Here is a 16,203-nt window from a genome sequence, read left to right on the forward strand (position 1 = left end):
TACTTAATCCAAGCAACAGCTCTGTGGGTCAGAGCAAAAGGAAATCTCTCTTTGGTGGTGGAAAAAAAAGAATTGCTATGCACAGAAACTGAACAGGATGTAAAAATTCATAGCTGAGCTGGGAGTTCCCTCCTGAGAGCCGGACACTGCTTGTCATCAAAAGGAAGAAGCAGCGTGGGGCAGAGGTGAACGGAGGACACGCTGAGTTAGGGGTGTTTACGTCCCTCAAGGTTTGCTTGGTAGGGTTTGCACTCACAGTAGCCTAGTTTTGTCCTGAAAAGGGAGAATGATAAATAATGATATGGATCCCTCTAGACTATTCTAGTCTTTCCCAAGGGGCATGGCCCAGTGAGGTTTGCTGTGAGGAGAAAACATGGTTTCACATGTGTTCCGTCATAGCGTAGATGCTCAAGAAATCCACACTCCCTTCCCTCTTTCCTTCTCTGGTCTTCGTCCCGCCAACCAAGCAAAGGCAGCGGCGCGAAAGGAAAAACCACAAAACGCTCTGGATCTGGTTTCTTTTTAGGGAAAAGGATCTGCCGGGCCTTTGTCGCCCCCCGGCTGCCTTGCTTACGTCAGACTCTTCAAACGCCGTAGAGGACCTAGAAGTGGCATCTGCCTCTGCACACCTGTTCCTCTTCTAAGCAATAAAGCGGTCTCAGGAGTTCGGGGGGGCCGTCATCTCCCTGAATGATCCTTCTTGCCAGGCGGCAGAACGTTCCCCTGTGAGCAGCACTTGTCACCCTCGTGCTTGTTGACTCGTCCTCAGGTCTCACACCTTCTGCACATAGATAAGCTCTTTTGTTTAAGTGTAGACCTCTCAGGGGCCAGACGTTTGGCCCCTGAGAGTCATTGTATTGGAGAAGAGGATTCCGATGTCGAAGACCTTGCTAGAAGTGCCGCCATCTCCATCTGGGCTGAAGTAGAGTGTGCAGATGTGGCCCAGCCGGCCCTGGCGTGCTGCCAGTTGACGGATGCTCGGGAACCAAAGTGGCATCGCCTTTGAGCTAAATGGGTGATGATGAAACAAAACCCAGCAGCCTTTTTCTCATCTTTCCCTGTCAGTGCAAAACAGACCGTGTCCCTCTCTGCCTGTCCCCTAACGCTCAGGCTGTCCACGGCTGCCATACCCCGTGGTTCCACTTGATGGCGGTGACACCTCAGGCATCAGCACTCAGGGCGCCTCACACAAGCAGACACCGGAGGCTGCTTTCCTGTGGGGGGCGCGGAGCCGAGCCGCAGATACTGAGTAGGTTTGAGGCAAGCGCACCCCGTTTTCAGAGGCTTGTATTTATGAGCTGCTTGCTCCCTCCCTCTCACCATCTTGGAAGAATTTGCTCTCGGTCTCCTTTGGCAGAGTTGCTTTGCTCTTTGTCTTATTTCTGTGAAACTCTCCAAGGTATTTCCAGCCCATTTGCATGCAATCTGGCATCTTTACACATTATGGTCTCATATGCTATTGTTATTAATGTCGACTGGTATTTATGTGGTGAGAACATTGGCTTTTTGTCAGGAAAAGTGTGCCAGAACACACAGTACAGCCTGGCCCTGGAAATACAGCATACACCCATTCTTTCCCCATGCGTTTGGAGTTTCCTTCCTTCAGTTCTTGACTTATCACGACTGCTGAGAACTGGACTGTGCCCAGATGCTCTTTTCCTTCCTTGCCCACCTTCTGCTCTGAGGGTTTGCAGGTTTGCTGCTGTCCCGGCCCCAGTCTGAAACATGGCATGATTTCAGAATTGGAGGTAGCAGCTTCAGGAAAATCTTTCTCAGATGTTGACTGCTGAGATCCAGGATCTGAGAAATTAGCCTCCAGTGTGTAGATTGTTCTCTTTGGAAAGGACCAACCTTGAGGTCATTTTCTGGAATTCCTCCCCCTCCTCCTTCTTCCCCATGTTCCCCCTTCTCTCTCTTCTCCCTCTTCCCCTCCTACTTCTCTCCCTCCTCCTCCTCCTCTCTCTCCTCCTCCTCCTCCTCCTTCTCCTCCTTCTCCTCCTCTTCCTCCTCCTTCTTCTACATCATGAGGTCTTGCTCTGTTGCTCAGGTTGGAGTGCAGTGGCATGATCATTGGTCACTGCAGCCTCAAACTCTTGGACTCAAGTAATCCTCCTGCCTCAGCCTCCTGAGTACCGGGACTACTGATGGCCTGGAGTTTCTTCTATCCAGGGCAGACAGTGCTTTGCCCTTCTTGGCTTCAGGATGTTCCAAGGATGCAGATGGGTCTGTGCATTGATGCCTGACCACGATCTCCACACCCTCCTGATTTCTACCACTTTCTTGACCCTTCAGAGTGGAACACTCCAGTGCTTCAGATTTCAGGGTTTGAGGAGGTCACAGAGATCCCCTAGCTGGTTCTCCACAGCCCTCATTTTACAGAGGAGGAAACTCAGGCCGGATGGGGTTAATACTCCCAGGACCAGGTTTTTGGTTCTATGCTCCTTCTACTGCCAGCACCTGTGTGGTCAGTTCTAGATGCTTTCCTAAGAGAGTGTTTGAATAAAGAATCAGATAGAATGACCACAGTCACCATGGATTTTAAGCATTCCTCTCACTTTCCTCTGTCTCACCGATTGCCTTTTCTTCCCCTGATTTCTCCTCTGGTCATCTTCTCTGCCTTGTGCTTGTAAGCCCTGGGGAGAGGGACTCTGTGAGGACTGACAGTTTCTGGTCAACCACAGGTCCCTGTCCACAGCCCCCAAGCCAAGGGAGGGATGGCAGAGCAAGGCGAAGAGTACCATCTCCATTCTCCCTGTCAGTATGATAAGCCTTCAGCTTCCCTGAGGCTCGTATAGAGCCCAAACCCCACACCCAGTACCTCTTCTTTCTCTTTGTATGAACCTCTGGCTCCCTTTGGGGAGCAGGTGCCACACCCCTGGGTGATCCCTCACTCCCTGGGCAGCTGCGGGGGCAGCCACAGAAGTAGTCCCTGGAAAAGCCTTGCAAGTAACTTGCATTTGTAATGACTTAGCCTGGGGTGACTGCCCTGAGCCCAGCCTCTATAGCATCAAATTCTAACCACTGTCTTCCACAGAAAAGAAAATGAAACTTTAATGGAATTTGGTTAGCACATGTGCCACACCCAACTGCCTGGTCCCAGTTCCTTCTAGTTCAGGTCCCCTTCCATATTATCTGTCAATCCCACTGTATTTGTATCAACTCAATTCAACAAACTCCTGTGACAAGCCCAGTAGCTATGCTGTGAGCGCTGGGACACAATGGTAGGGGCTAGTGATATATCCTATGATTATGTAAAGCTACTACCTTTCTCTAAGAAGAAACGCTTCCAGATTGACTAATGTTTTACCCACAAGGAATGGAAATAGAAAAGGCATGTATTGATTTTAGCATGATGTCTTTATGAACAAGATGGAAAAAGGCAGGGATAATGATCATAGAGTTAGGTAGAGTCATAAATCAAACATTCAAGAAAAATCTTTTATTAGTTGGAGGTCTCCAGGGATGTGCCTGCCATAGGGCTGTATCTTTGGATCTGTTTGGATAACATTTTTGTCAATCATTTGAATACAACTAAAGCATGTTTTTCAAATATTGCACATGACACAGAATTAGGAAAGACTGAATAATAAAACAAGAATACAAATGTGTTGCTATAGGCTGGAATAAAGATCCCAGATTGAGAATTTAGTTTAATAGATATAAATGTATTTATGACCCCAAGATAAATTACACAAATACAGGTTGGAAAGACGTGTTTTGTGAGCAGTTTTTATGAAGACAAGACCTGGTAGTTTTAGATGCCTATAAGGCTGATAAGGACCAGTGAGGAGGTTCAGCAGCCAGACAGATAAAGCAATCGTGGGCAGCACTGGCACCATTGTGCAGTCCAAGACAAGGCGTGCACTGTTCCCACTGAATTGGGGGCACATTATGGCACATGAGAATATTACATCCATCTCTGTGCATCTTACTGTAAAGGAGGAGCTATTTTTAGAACTGCATGCTACACAGAATGGCTGATGGGGCTGGGGATAGTCAATCCCAAGAGGAGGGGATGTTGCAGGGTACATCATTGTCATAGCTAACATTTATTGTGCACTGACTCCGTGCAAGGCTCCATTTTAAGTTCTTTATTTGTATAACATAATTTAATATATGTAAAAAACTTATGAATTGTTATTATTGTAGTCCCCCGTTTATTTAACACCTGAAGACCCTGAAGCATCCTGGGGAAGTAATGCTCATGGTGGCATAGCTGCCAAGTGATGGGCTGGGAGTCAGAGCTGGGTGGGCTGCCCTCGGATCCCTTACCTGTAACCCCTTCATGCCCCCAACTGAGTTAATAACCACAGCCTCACAGGCGGCTCAATGGTTAGAAATGTTAGGGAGACAGAGCCCGGAAGAGCTTCCTGCAAAGTGGTGGGTTTTCTCTTGCTGGAGTTGTTCAAGCTCCATGATGCTCTGCTGGCGACCACGTGGGGAATTTGTGTCTGGAGCAAGGCTGGACGATATAAGCTTAGAGAGTCTCGTAACTCTTAGGATGCTGGACTTTTACTTACCAAGTCGTTATTCTTAGTATTTGAATCTAAGAACCATGGAGACGCTATCAGTTTTACTGTACAGTTTTCTTCTCCTACACCTGCAGCCCAAACACTTCCTTTGCCCTTCAGGTGAAAATGGAAATGCTCTTCACTGTTGGGATGCGTCCTCACCTTTCTGTGAGTGTTATTATTGGATGCCATTGGTAGTGGTGCTTTACAGGACAATTCTCTTCTTCACAGCTTCTTGAGACTGGAAGGTGCCGTGTGAGTAGAGTACATGCTATGTTTAATATGTCTTTATGGTGGACACGGTGATAATGTAGAATCCTTTGCAAAGGCACTTGAATCTGCAGTCCCCTTAGATACACGTAGTCAATGTCTGAAATAGTGCCTGATCTAGTTCTTTAGACAAAAGCTACCACTTTTCAAGTACAAAAACCCTGGTCCATGTTGTGCTTTGAGGGTGATTAATTGCATAAGAAAGAACCCTATGATTTGTGTTACTCAGCAAGATCAAAAAGGTTTGTGGGTTGAACTTGTGTAGCACGAGTTTAGTCATCCGAGTCATAAGCCCATGAACTCTGAATACTCGGGAACTGGGAGAGGGTCAGAGGGGGCAGCTGACTGTCCTGAACCAGTGACAGAGAAAAGAGGAGGGGCTGAGGCTTCCTCAGGAAGAAAGTGCCAGAGCGCAGGGGAGGGGATGGGGAGAGAGAGCTGATGAGGAGGAGGAAGAGTTGTAAATCAGAGATCTGGCAAAATACTAAATAAAAAACAATGCTAAGATGAAGTTAAAATTAAGGTCATAAGAATCAGAAGTTCAGGGGCTGGGTGTGGTGGCTCACGCCTGTAATCCTAGCACTTTGGGAAGCTGAGGCAGGAGGATTGCTTGAGGCCAGGAGTTCAAGATCAGCCTAAGCCAGAGTGAGACCCTGCTTCTACAAAAAATAGAAAAATTAGCTGGGCATGGTGGCACACGCCTGTGGTCCCAGCTACTAGGGAGGCTGAGGCAGGGGGATCACTGGAGCCCAGGAGTTTGAGGTTGCTGTGAGCTATGATGATGCCACTGCACTCTAGGCTGGGTGAGAGAGTGAGACCAGTGAAAAGAAGGAAAGAAAAGAAAAAGAAAGAGAGAGAGAGAGAGAGAGAGAGAGAGAGAAAGAAAGAAAGAAAGAGATAGAAAGAAAAATAAATAAATTAATTAATTCAGGAAAATATTAAGTTACAATTCTTATAGTGTCATGATGACCCGTTTGTGAAACTGGGCAGATGGATTAGACCACATCATAGACCCTCCTTCCAGTTAGAGCAGCTGTTCTTTCCTCTAAGTTCTTGGAAGGCCCCTGCTTCATGAAAGGGGGGCATTCAAGGAGGAGCAGCCTCCAGAAGGCACAGAGGGCCCAGAGCCTGGCGTGCTTGGGGGTGGTTCTTTGTGTTGCCCCCTCTGCCCCTCTCCTGCCAAAGGCACTGGCCGGGTCCTCCGTTCCTTCCTTTTCCTGACAAACCTGGTGGCAGTTCCAGACACATCAAATTGTCACCTGTATATTTTACTTAGGTCACTGGGGTTAGTCTCTCTCTCTCTCTCTGTCTCTGGCATTTAATTTTAAGAGAAAACTAGAGGATAGAAACAAAAATAGTTGTTTTTCACATAGAGAATAAATGGAGAAATTTTCATGCTCCCCAGACATCTTTTCCAGTGGTCTGTGAGAATCTCAGAAATTCCTGAAGTGTGTGGGGCGTCTGTCTGCTGTGAGTACCAGGCACACCCACATACACTCATGTACACATCTAGCCCTGTATACGTAGATCAGAGGTACTCGCACGGTACAGAGAGTCATTTCTACAAGTGAGAAGAAACCAATACCCCTACATCCTACTCACTGTGTGTGTACATACACATCGTCATGCCAAATTAAAAACATTCCCATTCAAATCAGTAGCAAAACAAGGCTGTTGCTTGTATAGCTGGAAAGGAGTGCATGTCACCAGCAGTTCCTGACCTGGGGTGAGCGACCCATCCCTGTGACTTCAGTTTCCATGATCTGTCTCATGTGCCCCTAAGGTTATATCCCCATCAAATGGCATTACCTCACTTTTCACAGTTTCCAAGATCCCTCCTTTGCCTCAAGTTAGCCACGAATGGGGTCCAGTCTGAAACATCTTCTTGTATATAGTGAGGAAATATGATGACAAGACTTGTATACATAGTGGAGGTTAATCTCAAGGAGACTTTCACAATACTCAGTTTGGTTCTGGCCTAAAGCCTTAAGTGGGGCGTCCCAATCATTTTCACTTTATGGGACAGTTAGAAAATGATACAAAGATGTTTAAGGCGCACAGAGGTAAATGGATGCTGCTGCTCATCGCCAGACATAGCTGGCCTGAGGCTCCAGCCACCTCAGACCCTGCCCGGCTGCTCCAGGTCCTGCATCACCAACATTGTGCCACCCTGGTGACCCACTTGCGGAACTCATTGCCTCTCTCCTATCTGGTTTGCAAAGCCCTTCTTGGTTCCGATCCTTCAAGTCTGATTTCTTCATGGTCCATGCTTTCAATTGTTCACTTCAGAGCCACATTTTCCCGTAAGTCCTTCCCTAGAGGGACCTCAGCTCTACCTGCCTCCCACTGGAATCATCCCCCAACTCTTCCCAACGTCATCTTCTTTACAGCCTCCACATCTCGGCTCCAACATTGCTCACCTCGAGAGACCTTCTACAGTCAGTCTGTTCAATGCTGGACTCCCATAGTCACAGGTCTTCAGAGCACTGAAAATTTGAAATTATATTTATTTGTTGGTTTACTTGTTTTTCTCCCCTTTTTCTATAGGTTTCAGAAAGACAGTAAAAGGATGATCTTGCTAATAAACTATCTAACAGAGAAAAATAAGCTATCCAACAGAAAGAGAAAAAAGAGAGCGCTCACAGTACACAACTGCCCCTTTGTTTGATTAACCACCTGTGGCTTAACTTGTGCTCTTTGAGGGTTTGTTTTCACAGCACTTGAAAAGAACTAAAAAGAAAGAACTAACATGAAGCTCCCCCAGTTCCCACCAGCCCACATTCCAGGGAGACTGGTGAGCCAGCCTCAGAGGGAGGGAAACAAAAAGGAAAAACAGAAGCAGCCACTTCACAGATGCCTTCTGCTATCAGCATGCAGCAACAACTTGGTGTTTTTTTTTTTTTTCCAGCATATTATGGGGGCAGCAATAACTTGTTTTTCCCCTTTATCCCCAATAAAATCCCTGAGCCCCTTACCCTCGATGCCTGCCGGCAGTTCTCCTTTCTTTCCTGTGTTGAGCCCTTCCCTCCCTTTGGGAAGTAAAAAAAAAAAAAAAAAACTTTCTTTCTTTAAAAGTATTCTGTTGCTTTGGTTTTTAAAACTAATCTTTTTGTCGAGAACTCTTTCTCATCTCAAGCTACAAGTTTCCACTCAGACAGAAAATTATTTTTCTTTCCTTATATTCCCTGAGCCTAGCACCGTGTCTGCACATAAGTTGAATGAATGAAAATTTCGAAAGAAAGGAGATATATATATATTTTTTGGTCACAGGCTAATTAGAAATTATGGCTTCTCACTCAGAGAACACAACTCTCAGATTGCTCTCTTGTCTGTTCTGGTGTCTTGAATGACCAATTTGTCCTCAAATAATTTTGATGAATTTCAGCTGATCAACCGTCAGCTTCTTTTTTGTTTCCATACAAGAACACTTAAGTCCAATGTGATAAAAACAACTCACAAGCCTGAGGCTTGGAGGAAAGAAAGGGAATTCTTTACTTCTTGGGCTGAATACATTTCATCCTGTCCCAGTTTATTTCCCTGAGGCTTTTCTTTGTCAAGCTTGGGAAAGTGCCGTTTCCTAGGAGAACTATACAGGAACAAAGTTGAAATATGAAAAAAGAGAAAAGCATCCCCCAAAGCAAAAAATAAGAGAAGCATTTTAGATTGATCCCCCTCAAAGATCAATTGCATTTTTTTCCAAGTGCATTGCTTTTCTAAACTGACTTGAACCAAAATGTATGAACAAGGACTCTTCAGATTATATAAACCAAATTGAAAACAGATGCGAATGCCAGCAAATAGGCTCAGGGAGGATTTATCTTCCTGAATTCTCAGGCATAAGCTGCTTCTGGCAACGTTTTCTCTTAGAAAAACTGGATGTGTTCTGAATTATGGCTGGGTGGAGCCCAGGGTCACCACGGATGTGGCAGATGGGGCATAGGGGTAGGCTGAGAGTATACCCCACCAGGGAGAAGACGACGACGCAAATTGGAAGCAGAATGTTCCCAGGGACAGGACTGACTCATAAACTTTCCATTGATTTTGCCATCTCAGGCCAATCACTTTCTGCCTTCCGGGGCCAAATTGGAAAAGCCTCGTCAGTCTTCGCTGCGTATCAGACCAGAGCTCCTCGTCAACAGAGCAGCACTTACATACCGTCTTAAAAATCACATGGGAACTTGTTAAAAATGCAGAGTCTTGGGACCTTCTCCTGGAGGTTCTGATACAGTAGGTCTCGGTCGGGGTCCAAGAGTTTTTATCTGTAACAGGTATCCTAGCAGATTCTTCTGCTCAGGCAGGTTTGGGAAGAGGCCTTGGCCAGTTAGTCACATTTGTCCTTTTGTTGATGCACCAGTCTTCCAGCAAGCTCCAACAGCTGCTTCCCACCCTGTGGCCCCAAATCCACCGGAAGACTCTCAGGATGTTCTCCCGGCTCATCCACTCAGAGCTATCGGGTGTGGTTCCACAAGCAGTACTCAGGTTTGGTCCCCTCTGTGCGGGGATCTTGTTGGAGGCCCCTAGCGTTCACAGCGGAAGTGGATATGGAGGCAGAGGCATCAAGCCCCTTGGGGGATGGGGCAGCCTGCTCGACCAACCATGAGGCATTCTTGGGGTCCTCTTCTTATGGGCCTCTGTTCTCCCACTACAACTGCCACCCCCTCCCCTGAGCCCATTCCCTAACCTCTGTCTCTGCTGGCACTCCACAGCCTTAGATTCACCTGCCTCGGTGCATCGCCATTCCAAACTCCTTCAAAACTGTACTCATTTGCTGTCCTCTCTGTCCCCAAATCTGTTTCTCCTCCTGAGCCCTCCTCCTGGGTTCCTTCTTTTCAAAAGTGGAATCATCATCCACTTAGGTAACCAAACCACAGCGCTGACTTCTCTCTCTTCCTCCTTCCTCACATCTAATCCTAAGTATCTGCTCAAGGCAGTGGTTCACAACCCTGGCTGCAAACCAGAATCACCTGGAAAGATTTTGAAATACACCCAGGCCTGGGCTCCACCCTGAGAAATTCCCATTTAACAGGTTTGTGGTGAGGCCAGGCCGAGGAAGGCACGTCCAGCTCCACGAGTGAATCCCGAGTGCAGCCAGGGCGCCTCTCCCGCCCCAGCCACGCCCTTTCACTGGGGCGGGTCTCACCAGCAGGGCAGGTGAGGCTCTCACCTTGGGCAGAGAATTTAAGTAGGCCCCCAAAACTCAGTCATCAAGAGAAATGATATTTGGTACAACATTTTTAAAAAATCAAAATTAATGCAAAAAAGGCCCATGGTAAACAATATAGCAAAATTTTATAAAAACCAACTGTCGTGGTTTGTTTTATGGCCCCGTGTTATTTTGTAAGGAGAGCTCTCATTTCTGATCAGGCTATGGATCCCTCTTACGGGTTTATGAGGGTTGACAATAATCTACAGACCAGTGGGCAACGAAAGGCTTTATATTTTTTGATTGGAGACTTTTTATTTTATTTATTTATTTATTACTTTGGAGACAGGGTCTTGCTCTGTTGTGTCATCATAGTTGCAGCCTCCAACTCCTGGGGTCAAGGGATCCTCCTGCCTCAGTCTCCCGAGTAGCTGGAACTACAGGTGCATGCCACCATCTGTGGCTAATGTTTGTATTTTTTTGTAGAGACGGGGGTCTTGCTCTTGCTCAGGCTGGTTTTGAACTCCTGGCCTCAAGCAATCCTCCTGCCTTGGCCTCTCAAAGTGCTAGGATTACAGGTGTGAGCCACCATGCCCGGCCTGACTGGAGACTTTATAAATTAACTTTTTCTACTTGGTTCAAAGCACGAGAGGATATTTTGTAACCATACCTAGGGACGCACATTTTTCCTTTTGGTTGGGATTAGAGATGGCTGGGCACAGCAGTGATCACTGATGCTCTGGCCCCTCCTCCCAGTGCTCCTCACACCGGACCATATCTAGAGACCGCCTTTGGGGATAGAAGCCCTGTGTGAGCAAAGCCAGCCTTGCTCACCAGCCTCTCCTGTTGCTTCCCCCTTTGCCTATTTATGCTCTAGCATAAAGGTGGCCTTGTAGCTCTCTGAACGTGCCTTGGTTTGCTTTGCAGCCATACCTTTACACAGGCATTTTTTCTGCCCTGCATATCTGGGCTATTGCACTGCACAAAGCCCCCTGGCTCCGATGGTGGGTTGGAAGCCAGCCTCACTCTGCTTGCCAAGCCCTGTCCCCTGGCATGAGGCTGCATCCTTTGGTGTGGGGGCACATGTTCAAATGCATCCACTCAGAGGGGCACGTTTTTCTAACTCACACAAAGACTCCCTGTTAGTGGCCGCTTTGAGGATCATTCCCTCTATCATCTGCCCAGTGAATTCCTGCCCACCCTGTAAGATGGAGCGCAAGCTTCTGACCTCCTCTGTGAAGCCTTTCTTGCCTTTGGTCTCCCAGACAGAATGGCTCTTTGTTCTAAGTGACCACTTCACCTTCTACATGCTTTTATGGTGGCAGCTATCTCAGTGAATTGTAATTGTGCGAACAGCCGTGGGAGCCACATAGCTGGCAAATCAGTCTGGCACGTATCAGTCAAGAACAGGGTGGTTCTTCTTTGATCTGATGTCTTTGAAGAACACCAGAATAACAGACGGTAAAATAAAATATTCAGACAAGTGACTCCTTGTTTTACTTCAGGATACCAAACCACTGGCTCAGTAGCCATGGCAGTCAGGATAGGCTGGGCTAGCCCAGGTAACAAACAACCCCACGTCTCGGTGGCTTAAAACAACAAAGTTTTATTTCTCGATCCTCTGCATGTTCACCATGGAGCCCAGATGGAGGGAGCAGCCACTGTTGGGAATATTGCACCACTATGGCAGGGAGAAAACAGCTCCTGAGAGTCTTACCCCGACAATTAATTGCTTTGGCCCTTAAGCAACTTGAAAGAGACATCATTTTTCTTCACAACTTATAGGCCAGAATTAGTGTCATGGTCCCAACCCAACTTCAAAAGGGCCAAAAAAGCACAATCCTACAGCGTGCCTGGAAGATAACAGAGTTTGGAGATATTTGGAAAACAGCACTTAATGACTATCACAGTGACACTTTCCATAAAATTGACTGATTTTCCTAAATTTCTAAATAACCACCACTACCAGTTGTTTTGGTGTTTAGAAAAATGAGTTATCAATAGCAGGACGTGGCAATAACAACTGCAGCTAAAAACCAAAAGCACAGTCTTCTTTGAAAATCTTGTGGTGATACCTCTTCCCAGAAATAAAGATTCTCATGGAGGAATGTGTCTATTTTATGTTGCAGAGGTAGTTCAGATTGTGCTGTAATAAACAGCAGAGTGATAGTGGCCCAAATGCAGTTTATTAGGTGAGACTCTTAGTATCTTAGTAAAAAATATATATGTATATGTGTATATATTGCTTAATTGAAAAGCATTGGCTAATTCATCCAGTAAATTAAATGAGATGGTATATGTGAAAATTATTTTGTAAAGTATAAAGCACTATTTAAAAAAATTATCATGAGCTTAAAGGATTGGGCATCTCAAAGATCCTTATGATCTGACATCTTATTTTGCTATAGGGATATCCTCATTTCTTTTCATTTGCTTTTAAAACAAAGCTCTAATAATAGCAGTGCTACAACAAATATTCTTTGAATGTGACCAGCTATATATTCAAAATCAAAATTGAAAAGTTCAGTTTTTCTAGAGATAAATTGCCCTGGGAATAATGTCACTGAATTAAACGTTGAGAAATTTAAAAATTAATTGCAGATGAAGTCTACACAGTTTCTTCTACATACAAATAAAGTCAAGGTGGGAACGACAACATTTATATTATATAAAAGAGTTAGTAAATTAAAAATTATGTCAGTTCCACCAATTGCAGCACATATACAATGCTATAGACAGCTTCCTCTGCATCTGCTTTGCAGCATATATTGCTGTCATCTTACAACAATCAGTAGGCAGTAAATAGACACACCTGAAATCCCTACCAGTTTAGTTTATCTTGTATCCTATGATGACACAGTTATCTTAAGAACCATATCATTTGCCAAACCCAGGCTTGATTCAGCTAGATGCTAAATATGGTTCAAGTTCTAATAGTTCTCCTGTCCTTTGAAATATCTTCTGGATTTTCAAAGTGCACTTGGAAGCTCTTTGAGTAATGAATCAGGTCAATATTAGAAATTCATCGTTGTGCTTACCTCTCTGATTCGACAGTTTGACCATCATAGTGATGCCATCACACTGATTTTTTTTGAGACATTCCTGAAGGCAGCCCCAGGAAAGGAATTCTAATAATGGTTTAAGCCATGGCAGTATCCTTGTGTCTCCCAAGGTGACCACTTTGAAGTCCTTTAAGTAAATGAGTTCTGATATATGTTAAAACACAACTTAATTCTAAATAATCTATTGTTGAAGGGTGGTAAATATGGTCCCTTAATGGCCTGAGTCATTCAGACATTTTTAACAGCTCCAGGAAAAAGTCTACCTTTATCAGATGTCAGCTGTGTCTTCCCAAGTCCGTGCTCACCCCTGTCGCATGTTAATGGAGAAGCACCTTCCCTTAGTGCAAAATGAAGAGGCTTTTGCACCAAGGAAGCAAAAAGAGCTCTCTAGTTTAGTTCTCATTAACTGTGTTCTTTTAAAAGAGATGATTAGGTTTATTCCGAGGGGGATACCAGAGCCACAGAAGTATCTTGTTTACCCGGTTCTGCCGTGACTTAGGCTGGGTTTGGTGTGTGACAGCCCAGTCTCCTTACGTCATCACAGAAGTTTCCAGGAAAAGGCAGATTTTGAATTGCCGTTTCATTGAAGAAAAACACGAAGGACAAGAAGGCATGAATCTGGCCAATATGAAATAGACATTACACACTGGGAAAAAGGAGAGGTTGGTTTTTGTTTTGTTTTGTTTTGTTTTGTTTTAAGAATAAAGAAGATAGGATAATATAATAGATAGAAGGAGAAAACTTTAGCTTGACCTGACCATAGTTTGAAATAAAGCCTAAGAAGGCCCTTGAAGTTTATGGGAAGATCATGAAATTTAATGTGGAGGGAAACAAATCTTTGATGTTCTTTGAATCAGGAAAATGTCATCAGGATGAAGGACATACTGACTCTACCCGGGCAGGTATTTTGTTGGCACCATGCTCTAACCAGCTGAGCTAACCGGCCACGTTACACTAGGCAGGTATTTTAAAACAAAATTTCCACTGATATCTTTTCTTTTGGATAAAATAAATAAAATCAGAAGGATACTATCTAAGATATTTAAGACAATATGTACTTTTTAAATTATGTTGCCCATTACAGACAAGTAAATGAGTTTAGATCTTCAAATAATACTGTTGAATTGAGTACAGTATGCTAATCATAAATAGTTTTATCTGTTTTTTAAATTTTTTTAATCTTTTAAAAATTTTATCATTTAAAAAATTTTTTTAAATCTAATTTTAAAGCAGGTTTCTCATGTATTAAAAGTGTTCTATAATTTAATAAACATATTTTTCTGGACTAATCTCTGGTCACTCATGGTGCATGCTATGCCGTCCCTGCTGCCCAGAGGACATTTTCCTGCCCACAGCTTCCTGCAGAGGGAGCAGACTAACGTGGCCGGCTCTGTACCACATGACCAAGCCAGCTGTGCTAAATAGACCAGTGGCGGGTATAGGACCCAAGGGCAGCCAATCCACAGGCTGATTTAACCTAAGAGGCGGGCTGATGCAAATGATCTCCCAATTAGGGACAATGATGATCAGCTGGACCAATCAGAGCCCCCCTCTAGAATCTGAATGATGACACTTGGGAGCAAATCAGTCGATTAGTGGGTGGATAAGTGAAAATACACACAAAAAGAAGCAGAAACAATGGGGAAAGTGTTAAAGTGGCTGAGAGCAGTTGTGGGGAGGGGCAGGGGACAGCAAGGTCCTCCCCATGCCCGACAGTGTTTAACCTCCATCAGGCCTGCTAAGTGGCTTTACTGCGTTCCCTGAGTTTTGTCCCCCCATCATATGTAACCTTAAAATAAAATTCCATTTCTGAAACAGCCTGACTGGGACACTTGAAGCCTGTAACACCCCAAATCTAACTCAAACATAGTCTAAAATTTGGTAAATTTGTGGTGTAAATTTCAGAGGTAATTTGGTGGAAACAAGTTCAATTTTACCTTCACTAACTTTAGAAAAAACATTTTGGGAGATAATATTAGGCCATTGTATATGGCTTCAATGGGTTTTCAAAAAATTTGTTAGCCAACTCTACAGAAACATCTCCTGCCTGCAAAATAAAATGAAACAAAATTATGTCAAAGGTATTATATCATTGTCATCATTATTGGGATAACAACCAGGAGGATCAGTGATAATGGTTTTCTTGCAGAGGGGATGCAAGGTCGCATGGCTTGTTTCTATCTCTCAAATTAGGTTCTTTGTAGGGATGCCATCTAATGTATACGCCAGAATCTTGCTTCATGCTTAAACATTTTTTTTTTTCAATTTTTCATTGCCAATAAGGGAAGAAGGTAAAATGTTTTGGTCATTTACCTAGGTCCTGGGTTGTGCTGATACATTGCTTGGGGCACAGATTTTTAAATAGAGCAGCTAATTTTAGTGTAGCAGAAAAGCATATGAAAATGTTGGTTGGCCGGGCACGGTGGCTCACGCCTGTAATCCTAGCACTCTGGGAGGCCAAGGTGGGCGGATCGTTTGAGCTCAGGAGTTCGAGACCAGCCTGAGCAAGAGCGAGACCCCATCTCTACTAAAAATAGAAAGAAATTATATGGACAGCTAAAAATATATATAGAAAAAATTAGCCGGGCATGGTGGTGCATGCCTGTAGTCCCAGCTACTCGGGAGGCTGAGACAGGAGGATCCCTTGAGCTCAGGAGTTTGAGGTTGCTGTGAGCTAGGCTGACGCCACGGCACTCACTCTAGCCTGGGCAACAGAGTGAGACTCTGTCTCAAAAAAAAAAAGAAAAGAAAAGAAAAGAAAATGTTGGAACATTGTGTAGAGGATGAGCACTTGAACAGGGGTTGGGAACCTGGATTCTGGTCTTGGTTCTGCCACAAATAAGCCATGTTTTACTGGGCAAGTGTCTCTTCCTTATCTGTAAAACAAGGGAACTGTGTTCCTAAAATTGTCTGCACTGTGTTGTCTCCCCCCCACCCCCCAAATGCAAGCTCTGCCAAAGCAGTGTTGTCTGCCTTGTCTAGGGCTGAGTCCTAGAATGTTTTCTGGTACTTTGTAGATGCTCAGGACATATTTGTTGCTATTGAATAATCTATGCTGTACATTGTCCATTGAAAAGGCTCTCTGACATGTATAGAGCCTTAGTTATTCTCAAAGTGCTTTCACCTAGCAGGTACTCAGCACTCATGGGTCTGAAATATCTCATTTGTTCTCAACAAGAAATACACCTTACATGCTAGTACAGAAATATAGGTATGG

The sequence above is a fragment of the Eulemur rufifrons genome, chromosome 16 (assembly GCF_041146395.1).
Source record: "Eulemur rufifrons isolate Redbay chromosome 16, OSU_ERuf_1, whole genome shotgun sequence".
Lineage (NCBI taxonomy): Eukaryota > Metazoa > Chordata > Mammalia > Primates > Lemuridae > Eulemur > Eulemur rufifrons.